Here is a 15,644-nt window from a genome sequence, read left to right on the forward strand (position 1 = left end):
CGCCACACGTCATAGTTAATGTCACAGGGTGCCACGCTATATGTGCGAGCCGCGATGCGGAACGGACAGCGGTAATGGCGTTAATTGGAGCGCGCGGGCCCGGACGGTCGGTTTTAGCCGGAGCGGGGAGCGGTGGCGGCGCCGGCCCGCTGTGAGTCAGCCGCGGTCCTCCCCGGGACGCGGTGGACTCCTCTGCCTCTGCCTGTGCCTCTACTCCTGCCTCTGTGCGCTGGACGCCGGCCAGGCAAACACTCGCGCTTATTTAAAGCCGACACACACGCTTACCGCCCGGCCCCCACCGGCAAACAGTTGGCACATCTCCGTAGCCCGACGTGGACCCTTCCTCGCCGTAACGGAAAGCGGAAGGTAAGCGATTAACATCCAATCGACCTCGAAGCCGTAGGAGACGGATCACTGGCTGTAATTGGACTAAGATGTGGTTGGGGACCCACTGCGGCACTGTCAACGGAATCGTATCGATATTTGCGCAAAGTGAAAACTAGTGGGGAATTACGACCTGCCACTACGGTGAGGCTTTGCCACCTAGTAACACTTCAGCATCATTGTCATCGTTACCAACATAATTCAAGAAGAATATAATAATTCCAATCGCAAAGAAAGCAGGTATTGACAGATGCGAAAATTACCGAACTATCAGCTTAATAAGTCGCGGCTGCAAAATACTATCGCGAATTCTTTACAGACGAATGCAAAAACTGGTAGAAGCCGACATCGGGGAAGATCAGTTTGGATTCCGTATAAATGATGGAACACGTGAAGCAATACTGACCCTACGACTTATCTTAGAAGAACGATTAAGGAAAGGCAAACCTACGTTTCTAGCATTTGTAGACTTAGAGAAATCTTTTGACAATGATGACTGGAATACTCTCTTTCAAATTCTGAAGGTGGCAGGGGTAAAATACAGGGAGCGAAAGGCTATTTACAATTTGTACAGAAACCAGATGGCAGTTATAAGAGTCGAGGGGCATGAAAGGGAAGCAGTGGTTGGGAAGGGAGTGAGACAGGGTTGTAGCATCTCCCCGACGTTATTCAATCTGTATATTGAGTAAGCAGTAAAGGAAACAAAACAAAAAATTCGGAGTAGGTATTAAAATCCATGGAGAAGAAATAAAAACGTTGAGGTTCGCCGATGACATTGTAATTCTGTCAGAGATAGCAAAGGACCTGGAAGAGCAGTTGAAAGGAGTGGACAGTGTCTTGAAAGGAGGATATAAGATGAACATCAACAAAAGCAAAACTAGGATACTGAAATGTAGTCGAATTAAGTCGGGTGGTGCGGAGGGAATTACATTAGGAAATGAGACACTTAAAGTAGTAAAGGAGTTTCGCTATTTGGGGAGCCAAATAACTGATGATGGTCGAATTAGAGAGGATATAAAATGTAGACTGGCAATGGCAAGGAAAGCTTTTCTGAAGAAGAGAAATTTGTTAACATCGAGTATGGATTTAAGTGTCAGGAAGTCGTTTCTGGAAGTATTTGTATGGAGTGTAGCCATGTATGGAAGTGAAACATGGACGATAAATAGTTTGGACAAGAAGAGAATAGAAGCTTTCGAAATGTGGTGCTACAGAAGAATGCTGAAGATTAGATGGTAGATCACATAACTAATGAGGAGGTATTGAATAGAATTAGGGGAGAAGAGGAGTTTGTGGCACAACTTGTGTACATGAAGGGATCGCTTGGTGGGACATGTTCTGAGGCATCAAGCGATCACCAGTTTAGTATTGGATGGCAGCGTGGACGGTAAAAATCGTAGAGGGAGACCAAGAGATGAGTACACTAAGCAGATTCAGAAGAATGTAGGTTGCAGTAGGTACTGGGAGATGAAGAAGCTTGCACAGGATAGAGTAGCATGGAGAGCTGCATCAAACCAGTGTCAGGACTTAAGATCACAACAACAACAACAGCAACAACAACAACCAATATAATCATCTTCCTCTGAACGATGATGCTACTGTCTGTTCCGAACACAGAAATAAAATCATTCTCACTTTTCCGACGTCTTCCAGTATCTCTTCTCCCATTCGGCTTGTAGTTCAGAATCTTACGGGGAGTTCTGTGACCTGGCATTCTCATGTGGTCGTGTCTCCAATAATGGCGATACTCTTCAGTTTTTCATTCATGATGAAAATATTTACTTCTGTTCTAATATCGTAATTTCTAATCAAGTCGCTTCTCGGGCACCCCTTCGTCCGCCGTAGGGACCTCATATCTGCTGTGTCTGAATTTTATTTTCTTGTTTTTTTTGTGGGAATCTAGCTTCCACTACAATATGATAACACACGAATCGCCATCACTTTATAGATTTTCATGGTGGTCTTTCTTTGTACATTCTCTCAGTGTTCATGTAAAAGCACAACATACAGCTTGGAATGGTAAATTTTATTTTAAATATGAAAGTTAGCACAGCCCAAATGAGAGATTTGAGAGAGTTTTTCTGAAACTAAGTTACCTAAAACAATTTTTGATCGGACAGGATATTTCCCTCAGAATGCCATTAGTTTTATTTTCTTGCTAGAAACATTTAATACGTATTTCTAGCATATTCATTTCATCGGGTAAACTGATCTTTGGAGGTCATCTTAATCCTTTCGAATTCTTTGCATCGCATGAATGAAGCTGCGCAACATTCGTAATGTAGCTAGGGGGTTCTAAAACTCACAAATAGCCTTGGATATACGAATGGATCAACCGATGACAACCGCAAAAATGTATACCACTTCATTTCCAAACAGGATGCGAGAGGCTGTAGCTACCTCCATTCTTTCAAGAAACATAACAAAAATAATAAAGTTAGTAGGACATAGCCAATCGGAGGAATGAATACGTGGTATACAGGGTGTAAATTTTAAGTTGACAAACCAGAATAGCTCGTACAATAAGCTTCACACGAAAAAATGTGTAGAATCCAAAGTTGATTATTTTCGAGAGGGACATCTGCTGGTGCTAAAATTAGCCCGCCACCCCAGCCCCCTGGGGGTGGGACCGGAGGCAACTTTAAAATTTCAAATGGGAACCCCCATTTTTTATTGCAGAATCAGATTCTACATAAAAAAACTACGTATCTTTTGTCTTAAACATTTGTTTTGATTCTTGGTAGTTGGCGCTGTAATTCAAGAAAATCCATGTTCTCATTTTTGCGTCGAAAATGTTACGGATGAATAAAAAATACTTATTTACTTTGTAAATTTTGATTCGCAAAAACTAAAAGTCTCCCTCCCTCCCCATAAGGTGGGGTTTGAGAGGGAGGAATTAGGGTTTTACACAGTTAACCCAAATGTTAATTTTTCCCGCATATTCGGATAAGTTTTGTTTGTTTCAACTTTTAATTATCCAACAAATCATCTGACAAGCTAACTAACTAACCAAACATCCTACTTACGAAGTAAATAAGTATTTTTTATCTATCGGTAACCATTTTCGACGCAAAAATGAGAACATGGATTTTCTTGAATTACAACGCCAACTACCAAGAATCAAAACAAATGTTTAAGATAAAATGTACTTAGTTTTTTTGTGTAGAATCTGATTCTGCAATAAAAAATGGGGGTTCCCATTTGAAATTTTAAAGTTGCCTCCCGCCCCACTCTCAGGGGGCTGGGGTGGCGGGCTAATTTTAGCACCAGCAGAGGTCCCCCTCGAAAACAATCAACTTCGGATTTTCCACATTTTTTCGTGTGAAGCTTACTTTTCGAGTTATTCTGGTCTGTCAACTTAAAATTTACACCCTGTATAACGAATGTATCCATGTGAAATGATTAATAAAAAATGGCTTATCCTGAAGTACCAAACCTGAATCGGCCAATTTAACGTTGTGATTGTAAATTTGCAGAACAGCTACTCACCCACTAAGATGTACCCTACTTCACGAGCGGCGTTCGAAAATTAAATTACCCATTATTGTGGCAAGCCAAGTAACTTTTACTGGATGCCTCGCTACACTTCAAAGTGAGACTATTTTTTAACACAGTCACCAAGTCTGTGCTAGGAACGACCGGAACTTTCTACCACTCGTTCTTCCATCTCTATCAACGTCACGTACGTATCAGTGGGCTTGGCTAAATTATTGGCAACATTTCGCTGTGGCTCCCACCAAGTGGGAGGATACTAACTCAGGTGGGGTGACTGACGCAGCCAACCCCGTCGCCCTGCATAAGCCAAGGCCAAGTTCTCCCTTAGTTGGCAAGACGTGACCACACAGTGCTGAAATCACTGGACGCGGCTCGTGTGCTATACCTCCGGCGCCAGGCAGTCGGCAGACATGATACCCGTACACTTAATAGCCAGAACTGCCGCCCTTTTCTCGAATTCAGATTTTCGTAGCACATATTTGCAGCATAATTGATGACTTAAACGAATGTGTCCTTGACGAAATTCTGGCGGTGTACGGACCAAATACAATGTCGTGTCCACCCGTAGTGAAATGGTGCCCACAAGCTGACCATGCCGCACGGAAGTCCGTGATGCTGACTGACAAGTCCAAATAGCGCGCCACTTTGTTTCCATCTTGTCGGTAAGGTGAAAGAACATCTGGCTCGGTGACCAAGGAGCGGATTTCTACTGTCGAGGAACTCAACGACTTGGTGACTATGTTAAAAAAATAATGTCCTATACCTGTGTCACTTGGAAGTGTAGTGAAGCATCCATTCGAAAAATTGCCTGGTCTAAGTCTCGGTGATGCGGCTAACTGTATTCTCGCATCGTCTTGCGCCTAAGATACCGTCTCTTCGTCACCTTGATGCATTGATGAAAGCGCTCACCTATTTCCTCACTGATATCTAAATTTTAATGACATGATTGTTCAAAACCTTAAGGCGCATCAATTCTTTAACTTTTCTAGCATGTTACCTAAGAACTTTGTAAAATATCCTTGGGTGATAAACAAGTTGCTTCTCATTCATAGTAATTTTCCGTTCAAAGTATGGCTCGGACGTTATTTTGCGAAAAAAAGAGCCAAGGAGCTAGTTATACTGCAGTAGTTTTCAGTTCAAATGGTATGTGAAATATATATCATTAAAATTGTTAAAAATTAATGTTATTCTTAAAAACTGCGTGTTAATTAAAAAAATAATGGGCGATACAGCTTTTTATCATATTATGATTCAGCAGACCAAAAAGAACAAGAACAAGCTACTTACATTAAAATCACTTTTTCTGCATGGCCGGTCGGCCGGGATGGCCGAGCGGTTCTAGTCGCTACAGTCTGGAACCGCGCTACAGCTACGGTCGCAGTTACAAATCCTGCCTCGGGCATGGATGTGTTTGATGTCCTTAGGTTAGTTAGGTTTAAGTAGTTCTAAGTTATAGGGGACTGATGACCTCAGAAGTTAAGTCCCACAGTGCTCAGAGCCATTTGAACTATTTTTGCATGGCCTATTGTATTCCTGTTGTCGAAAACGCTTGGAGTGCAAATTGAAAAAAAGAAGTGCGTTTAAGTAACAAGTGCCTGGTGTTGGAAATCCGGAAGCGCATAACGAGTATCTGCTCTCACCGTGATCAGAACAAACCGCCACACCTACGAGGAGATAAAAATTGTACGTAAATAAACACTCTCTATAGTTCGCTGTAATATTACATTTTAACTGATTTCTACAGATAACGCGTATCGGTTTTACAGCCATTATCAGATCTCAAATAGGCGGCGGCACAGAGGACGCTTCGTCGTCAACGACTATAAGTTCTCACTGTTGCTGCCTTCATTAGATCTGATGCCGAAACTGATTATCTGTTCAAACAAATTCAAATGTTACTGAGATCACGAATTACACATTTTACTCATATATCACCGGCCTCCTCGGAAGGACAAGGCGATCTCATTTATAGGAAGTAAAACATCATAGCTGGTTCGCCACAACGTAGAATGCAGTGAGTGCGTGTGTCTCTGCTGCGTGCGAGTGAGTGCTGCGTGTGGCTCGCGACTCATTAGTTTGCGGCGCGTTACTCCACAGGATTACCAACAGCTGTGCACGTTTTAAAAAGGTCATGTTGTCAGCACGCACGCAGCCGAATGCGTTGGTGTTGCCGGTGCAGGATTTTGCGTACCAACTGAACTCTCGTTTACGTCCCATAAATGTTCGATCGGATTCAAGTCGGGGATCTGGGTGCCAAATCATTCTCTCGAATTGCCCAGAATGTTCCTCGTTGTTTGCGACCTTGAAGCCTGTGAATGGCTGCAAATGGTCTCCAAGTAGCCGAACATAACAAGATACAGTCAATGATCGGTTCAGTTGGACCAGAGATCCCATTCATTCCATGTAATCACAGGACACACCATTATGGGCCCACCACCAGCTTCCATAGTGCCTTGTTGACAATTGGATCCATGACTTCGTGGGTTCGAACCCTGCCATCAGCTCTTACCAACTGGAATCTGGACTCATCTGACCAGGCTATGATTTTGTGTTCAGACATAATGACCTATGTAAACTCTGAGAAGCTCATCTGCAGAAACCAGCACGGTTTTAGGAAACAGCGGTCATGCGAGACACAGCTGGCCCTCTTTGAGCATGATACACAACAGGCTCTAGATACCGGCTCCCAGGTTGATGGCATGTTTCTCAACCTTCGAAAGGCGTTCGACTCAGTTCCACAGTGTCGCTTGCTACAAAAAGTGCGCGCTTACGGTCTATCCAGTGACATATGCGGTTGGATAGAAAGTTTTCTAACAGTCAGGGAGCAGTATGTCGTCCTGAACGGGGTGACTTCAACAGAAACAAGCGTAAGTTCAGGTGTGCCCCAGCGCAGCGTAATAGGTCCTCTGCTTTTTACGATTTACACAAACGATCTGTTTGATGGTATTGACAGCGACCTTAGACTGTTCGCCGATGATGCTGTAGTCTACAGGAAAGTAGAATCTCACGAAAGTTGTGAACAAATCAATGAGGTTTTGCAGAAAATAAATGCGTGGTGTAATGGCTGGCAGTTATCTCTCAATATTAGTAAGTGTAACCCACTCCGTGTAACAAGGCGAAAATCCCCATTAATGTATGAGCACAAAATAAATGATCAGTCTTTGGAAGCGGTAACATCAGTCAAGTATCTGGGTGTGACTATTCGGAATGATCTCAAATGGAATGATCAGATTACACAAGTAACGGGTAAGGCGAATTCTAGATTGCGGTTTAATGTTAGAATCCTGAAGCGATGCAGTCCTTCAACAAAGGAAATAGCTTACAATACGTTAGTTCCAAGGTCCGTTAGTTCGTCCAGTATTATTGTTCGTCTGTATGGGACCCTTACCAGTTGCGTCTGATTCAAGAGATTGAGAAGGTCCAAACAAGTGTGGCAAGATTCGTGACTGGTACATCGCGAGAGCGTTACAAATCTGATAGAAAGTTTGAAGTGGGACACACTCGTAGATAGACGACGCGCTAAACAGAAGGGGGTGCTCACTAAATTCCGAAATCCAATCTTCACCGAGGATGTAGAGCATATATTATTACCACCAACTTTCAAATCGCGTAATGATCATCATTCAAAGATAAGGGAAATAAGAGCTCGTACTGAGGCGTTCAGACAGTCGTTTTTCTCTCGTGCGATCCCCGAGTGGAACAGAGGGGGGAAAATATGACTTTGGCGCGAATTGTGCCCTCCGCCACACACCGCTTGGTGGCTAGCGGAGTAGCTATATATGTAGATATGTAGATGTAGACTCGTCTAGGATCCAACCGAAACGGATATGCGCACAGTAGAGGCGCTGCAGGCCATGTCGTACTGCTGGCAAAGGCACTCGCGTCGGTCGTCTGCTGCCATAACCCACTAACGCCACATTTTCGCCTCAATGTCGTGACGGAAACGTTCGTCGTACGTCTCACGTTGATTTCTGCGATTATTTCAGGCAGTGTTGCTTGTCAGATCGCACTGATAACTCTACGTAGACGCCACCGCTCTCGGTCGTTAAGGAAGGCGTCAAACACTGCGTTGTCCGAGGTGAGAGGTAACGTCCGAAATTTGGCATTCTCGGCACACTCCTGCCTATGTATCCGGAATATTGAATTCTCTAACGACTTTCGAAATGGAATGTCCTATACGTGTAGCTCCAACTACCATTCCCGTCGTGCGGCCTTAATGACGTCGAAACCTTGTCACGTGAGTCACTTGAGTACAAATGACAGCCCCGCCAGTTCACTGCCCTTTTATACCTCTTGTATGCGATGCTACCGCCATCCGTATACGTGTGTATTGCTACCGCGTGACCATTGTCTTGTCAGTGTAGATTCAAGGTAAAACGCTAACATCAAAATCATCTCTACCTAAAATCCTCTGGGCAACATACAGAGTGTGACCGGGAATATTTTGTGTACCAACGCCGCCCCCCCTCCGCCCTTTCATGTTAAATACACGAATACGCAGAAAGAATGCGAGCCGCGTCGGGTCGTTTTCCGAGCTGTGATATCTTTGCTTACTGGCGCAATCCGTTTTCGTGTTACGCTACCAGGTGGCGCCTCGGTCTTTGATTAGAGGGAATTGGAGGCAGTTTATTGACGGACGGTGGGACGATGACGGAGAGGAACTTACAACGAACAGTGAGCGTGCCGTTACGAGGCCTGATCGGCGGTTGCTCGCCCGAGTGGGCGGCTATTTGTACAGGGTCGTGTTGGCGTGAAGTGTTGGGGTCTACGCTGTTGCGCCCGATTGTCTACCAGGATTTCGGAGTGAGCGTCTGCTGATGTGGCCGTCGTGATCACGTTGATTTTCTCTGGCAATCGCCCGCTATACGTAATTTTTGGGCAAGGTAGTCTGTTTCATGAATTTTGGCCCAAGTGCTCCGGTTCTGGACTTGCTCACGTTAGGCTGGTTTGCCCGAGGTTCTCCGTCACTCAATACTCGAGCCACGAAAATCGCCCCCCCCCCCATACATATTAATATTAATGTGTAATGTGAATGTAAAATGATTCGTTCCACATCATTACGGTTAGTCGTACAAATGATCCACGAAACACGAAACTAACAATAGAAAGTAAGTTTACAGCGAAGTCACTAACGAAACAATGTATGTACAGCCAACTGAGTGCATAATTCCTGCGCTAAACTGATAGTGACGGTATTGAAAGAATTTGATTCTCAATCTGCATTGAGACAAATCACCAATTAATGCATTCTCTGTCCAGACTCGATAAACCTGCAGCGAGGAACAATTTCTTTTTATCCGTGTTGTGGAAGAGAGAGACAGGTGTGTTCAACCTTGTTTGTAACTGACTGTTGTGCCAAGAAGAAACCTATATTCATGCGTGAGGTGGAGAGCTGAACACTTCTTGCGCATTGTTATGATCCTGTCTCGAACTTTAACGAAAGATCGCTTCACCTGATGTCTATATGAAGGGCTTATTTCAATAGTGGTACAAGTCCGTTTTTGTTCATTGTGAGATACAGAGTCCTAAAGTAAAATGAGCGCTGAAAAATCTGTGAGATACCTGAAATATTCAAGCATATGGCTTCTTGCTAGAGACGAACCTTTCTTTCTGTTTGTTTGGATCATTAATTTCAGAAGCATTATAGGCAGAAAAGTGGAGGTAATGGACTTGTACCACTATTGAAATAAGCCCTTCATATCTTTCAGAAGATAAACGCTTGCAAACCGATGTCGATATAAACGTTTCTTCTGACTTTTACGTGAGGAAACCGTTCGCTGTTTTCAGTACTCCCTAAGGATTTAGCTAGCAGGCGGATTTTCCTTGAGTATACAACGATTACAAATAAAAAATAAAAAGTCCAATCTCTACGCACGTCATGTACTATGATGCTTGCTTTTGACTCTGCACTTTCGTACACAACGACAAGACTGATGCATTAAACGGGCCAATTGGAGGCAGAAGTTGTGATGAAATGTATTAACAGTCCTTCTCCAATCCTGATGCAGAAGGTGATCGCAGAACAAGTCGTCACTGACCGTCAACGACATGAATGCGGTTGAAAAGCCACCACAATTACGACTGCGTACAATTTATCTTTTTGGATTATTTCTCGCTATAAGGTTATCTATGAAACACAACTATCGATTTCTGGAAACATCTCAACTTAGGAAGAATGGGAAGCAATATTAGCTTAATTCTTGAGAAAGCAGAGCCTCAAGAATTGTTATGTTTTTCAGGATTTGGGATCTTTCGGGATTTGTGATGCTGGTACCAGAGACTATTACATGCACATCGGGAACCAAGTTAAACAACAGGTTCCACCAATAACGGACTGAGCAAATCAGTTCAGAAGCTTTAGGAACGAAAGTGAATGCCACCTCCAACAAGGCCGTACCATTGGGTTGAAGACACCTTTACCGTTATCTTCCTTTGTATAACACACTGCCGGAAAAGTTAGTACACTTTTTTAGAGCTTTTGAATTCACTCAAGATTAATTATTGCAACAATCCATGTGGAGTGCATGAAATGATTACATTTACAGACCAATAACACAAGCGGTTCTAAGGTACCAGGTATCGACCCATGCTGAAACACTCATAGTAATATGGGCGGCAATACATGTGCTGACTAAGACATCCAGTCTATCGTATAGATGGCGAATGCTGTTCTGGGAAACGTTATTCCACGCCTACTCGACCTGTTATTGGTTGACGACTCTCACTAGTTACTTATCGTCCCATCATACGCCACATGTGCTTTATCGGAGACAAGTGCAGAGATGGTGCTGGCCAGCGAAATTGCTGTACGTGTTTCTGAGCACGTTGAGTTTTGCGGGCAGTGTGTGGGCAAGGATTAACCTGTTGGAAAAGTAACATCACCTTCCTGTTGTAAGAACGGAAAAAGGAGTCCAACAGCATCCTGCACCTACCCAACGCTGCTTAGTGTCTCCTCCAGAAACACCAAAGGTGAACAGGTGACGTAGATTATCGCATCCCAGACTATAAGGCCTGGTGTTGGGCCAGTGTACACTACTGGCCATTAAAATTGCTACACCAAGAAAAAATGCAGATGATAAGTGGGTATTCATTGGACAAATATATTATACTAGAACTGACACGTGATTACATTTTCACTCAATTTGGGTGCATAGGTACTGAGAAATCAGTACCCAGAACAACCACCTCTGGCCGTAATAACGGCCTTGATACGCCTGGGCATTGAGTCAGACAGAGCTTGGATGGCGTGTACAGGTACAGCTGCCCATGCAACTTCAACACGATACCACAGTTCATCAAGAGTAGTGACTGGCGTATTGTGACGAGCCAGTTGCTCGGCCACCATTGACCAGACGTTTTCAATTGGTGAGAGATATGGAGAATGTGCTGGCCAAGGCAACAGTCGAACATTTTCTGTATCCATATAGACCCGTACAGGATCTACAACAAGCGGTCATGCATTATCCTGCTGAAATGTAGGGTTTCGCATGGATCGAATGAAGGGTAGAGCCAAGGGTCGTAAAACATCTGAAATGTAAAGTGCACTGTTCAAAGTACCGTCAACGCGAACAAGAGGTGACCGAGACGTGTAACCAGTGGCACCCCATACCATCACGCCGGGCGATACGCCAGTATTGCGATGACGAATACACGCTTCCGATGTGCGATCACCGCGATGTCGCCAAACACGGATGTGACCATCATGATGCTGTAAACAGAACCTGGATTCATCCGAAAAAGTGACGTTTTGCCATTCGTGCACCCAAGTTCGTCGTTGAGTACACCATCGCAGGCGCTCCTCTCTGTGATGCAGCGTCAAGGGTAACCGCAGCCGTGGTCTCCGAGCTGATAGTCCATGCTGCTGCAAACGTCATCGAACTGTTCGTGCAGATGGTTGTTGTCTTGCAAACGTCCCCATCTGTTGACTCAGGGATCGGGACGTGGCTGCACGATCCGTTACAGTCATGCGGATAAGATGCCTGTCGTCTCGATTGCTAGTAATACGAGGCTGTTGGGATCCAGCACGGCGTTCCGTATTAGTCTCCTGAACCCACCTATTCCATATTCTGCTAACAGTCATTGGATCTCGACCAAAGCGAGCAGCAATGTCGCGATACGATAAACCGCAATCGCGATAAGCTACAATCCGACCTTTATCAAAGTGGGAAACATGATGGTTCGCATTTCTCCTCCTTGCACGAGGCATCACAACAACGTTTCACCAGGCAACGCCGGTCAACTGCTGTTTGCGTATGAGAAATCGGTTGGAAACTTTTCTCATGTCAGCACGTTGTAGGTGTCACCACCGGCGCGAACCTTGTGTGAATGCTCTGAAAAGCTAATCATTTGCGTATCACAGCATCTTCTTTCTGTCGGTTAAATTTCGCGTCTGTCGCACGTCATCTTCGTGGTGTAGCACTATTAATGGCCAGTAGTGTATGTTGGACGAATGCACTCTACGACACAGCGTTCAGCAGGCCTACCCCGAACGTGCGAGCGACCATCACTTGCGTTCAGGCAAGAATCTGCTTTCCTCCCTGAAGACCATGGAGCGCCATTTAATCTTCCAAATTATCCCCTGATGGCACCAGCTGGCCGTGCATGTCGATGCTGTGGCGCGAGTGGAAGACGGGCTAGAGGTGTGCGTGCCAGTAGTCCCACCGCTAATAACCAGTTCGCAACAGATCGTATTGACATGTCTGGGCTCAGAAGCCTTCTTATCAGTACTGAGGTGGCTGTGGGATCTGCCACTGCTGCCCTTACAAAACGATGATCCTGGCGGGCGTCTGTGCTGTAGGGACGTCCAGAACCTCTTCTACGGGTGTGGGAATGTTCACGTGACCACTGATACCAGCATCGTTGCACAAATGTCCCAGCACGTCCAACTTATGTGGCACTTCTCCCAAAGGATCATCCCGCCATTCGGAAGGCTACAATTTGATCCCTTTCAAACTCGCTTAGTTGGCTGTGGGAAGCACGAGTGCGTCTGCGTGGCATGATTGCGTGCTTGATTCACACGTTTGCATCGCACTGAGCCTTCTGACTGTGAGCATTCCCTGTTAGAGAGTAGACGCAGATGGCGCTCTGATAGCCATTCCACTACGCTCTCTGTTGGCGGACTGTTGTCAGTACATCCACTATCTTCTAGGTGGCTTAATGCCGTCATCAGTTAAAAATCGACGTCGTCTTTCCAGGCATACTAATCTTTTCTTTTCTGGCAGTGTATGTGTTTGACTCTTAAAAACGTCGAGTGTATCGAGCACCAATTCATCTTCACATTATAATAACTGCGTCTATATCCTAAATTTCGAAAAATTAATTACATGTGACACGCATACTGTTGATGGACATCCGCATCTACTACATCCAGGATTTTCGAGCCTAGGAGTGATAAACGAAACATTACGGAATTGTTAAGGTTTTTGTGGCCACTTGTTGACAAATTGCTTGTTGGCAATGGAGGGTGAAGCTTTGACAATGCCAGACACTCGTGTTGGCGAAACGTCAGAAAAATCGTCAAACAAACGTCGGCCGAAGAACCCGAGACGAAGTAATTAATAACTACTTCATGCTGAATTATTGATCTATTTGCCAAATCGTCTATCCTTACGAATTTTGGTCGGTTTTCCGTGTTTATGAACTAATAAACTGATTGGTAGGCTAAGTGCAGTTAGATCCATTGATTACCATGCCTTCAAATTTTTCACAAAGATGTATATACTAAAGGCCAGTCAACCGATATATCCCCTTCACTACTATTTATTCAGGCGCCTCCCATTTGTTGCACACATTTTCCCCAGAATAACTCAACGTAAGGTCTTTTATAGTTGAAATGTGTTCGAAAATATCGTCAATACTTGATGAATAAAGAAACACATTATATCAGCAGGACTGAGATCTAACAGGTGTTCCAAATGTTGCAACAGTATCCACTTCTCTTTGCAAATAATTATTCTAACTCAGGAGTTGGGACAAGTGCTGGATACGTGCAGTAGCAGCTCTTAAGAAACGGAGACTATTAATTTGTGAGCAGCCGCTGTTTGTTTGTCAGAGTGAACACGCCGCCCTTGAGTGAGTCAACGAAATAGATCCCACGCCGTAAACTTGGCACTGCCCACTCTGGCGGCTCTACGTAGAACTTCGGCTTCACGGAAACGAACTATTTATAAAGATCAAGACTGTTGAGAGGTAATGTGGCATTTACTTTCCTATCTGTACTTCAACAAATTTGATTTCGTAACATATCTGATTGCTCCTCAAGATCGATCTACTGCTGTCTTGCAAACTGTGCCGTCATACATGACTGTCAAATCTTGATTCGATGTTTATCAGATTTATTTTTAGTCATTATAACCAATGAAGTTCTTATTTAATGAACAGCAGTGTTCCTACTGTATGACTTCTTCGTTTATTACGAGCAGTACTCATAAGATAAATTTATCATGAAGAATGGTAATAAAATATATAATTCTCAGGTTTATAATGAGAACCTTGCAAATATAGATTACCTTTATCTGATTAATAAAGGAATGTAGGTCACGTTCGATTTTCGATCACTTTACCTTAATCAATATCATTTTCCATGCAATAAGAAAGCTGCAGACCTCTTCAGAAATAATAGCATAATGTCTATGACAACCGACACACTGTGTAGATTACTGATATGTAAAGAATATTCTCTGACTCTAGCAAATAACTCTACACTTCTCGACCCGATTTACGGAATTGCTTTTAGAGCGTGAAGACCTTTGATTCTGTGGCTAACCTGAACTTCAGTGTTTCTTAACTGCGAACTAGTCTCTGAATGGGGGGAAAAGTGGAAAAGCAAACGGATGAATGGGTTTGCAAAGTCTGTAAATATTTACAGCAAATAAAGTTGAAATCACTTACAGCACCAAAGACGTCACTTTATTTTGTTGTAAGTTCGAATCATAAATGACTATGCTCACGTACAGAATATAAAACTAGCCAAAACAAAAAAAGAAGAATTCTGACGAACAGAAATATGTTAACACAGAATATAAATTTAAATGTTAGGAGGGCGTTTCGAAAATATTTGTCTGAAGTGTAGCGTTTTTTAAAAGCAAAACATGGAACAGTACGTCTACATCTACAAGAGGAGCCTAATATCAAAGACGGCCAAGTCCACCTCCGTTTTTTTTTTTTTTTTTTTTTTTTTTTTAACAGGAGAGGTAGAAAACTTAAAAGCATATTAGCAAAGTACCCACGCTTCTGAATTGTTTTGGTTGCTCTCTTTTACGCAAAGAAATAATTTTCAATAAGGATAACGTGGCAAAAATCAATGGTTAAGTCGTACAAAGAGCTTAAGAGCTGGACTTGGCCGGCTTTGGTACTAACTACTGGATTTGTATCCACATACTTCTCAGGTTAGGGTTTACTATAATTTTTGCATGGAAACTCCGCATGTCGTTCAATGTTACGCACACACATACACACACACACACACACACACACACACACACACACAAGTAAACAGAAAAAGATGGATGCCGCGTACCGAGTACTCTGTTATAATTGGCTACTGATGGAGTTGAAACAACATCTGCTTGGAATTGGCCCTTTTAGAAGGAAAGTCACACTTTTAAGCGGCTTTTTAATCCGTTTTCGTCCGTTTTTGACACTCAGTGAGGCTACTATTCGATTCAGTGCGGAAAAGCCTATAATAAGACATTGACATCAGAAAATCAAAAAAATGGACTTGGTTGTCTTTGGCACTAGGTTTTTCAGACGGGTACTCAGCAAAGCAC

The 15,644-nt window shown here is 43.6% G+C and overlaps 1 long non-coding RNA gene across 1 annotated transcript in view; it reads left to right on the forward strand.

Annotated features, from left to right (window-relative positions):
* The first annotated feature begins 320 nt into the window (after positions 1-320).
* LOC126484559 (uncharacterized) overlaps positions 321-15,644 on the forward strand; it is a 189,218-nt gene continuing 173,894 nt past the window's right edge. Inside the window, exon 1 of the long non-coding RNA XR_007587877.1 lies at positions 321-366. This is a non-coding gene — a long non-coding RNA (uncharacterized LOC126484559). The remainder of the gene's footprint in view (positions 367-15,644) is intronic.

This window comes from Schistocerca serialis, chromosome 6, assembly GCF_023864345.2.
Source record: "Schistocerca serialis cubense isolate TAMUIC-IGC-003099 chromosome 6, iqSchSeri2.2, whole genome shotgun sequence".
NCBI classification, from domain to species: Eukaryota; Metazoa; Arthropoda; class Insecta; order Orthoptera; family Acrididae; genus Schistocerca; species Schistocerca serialis.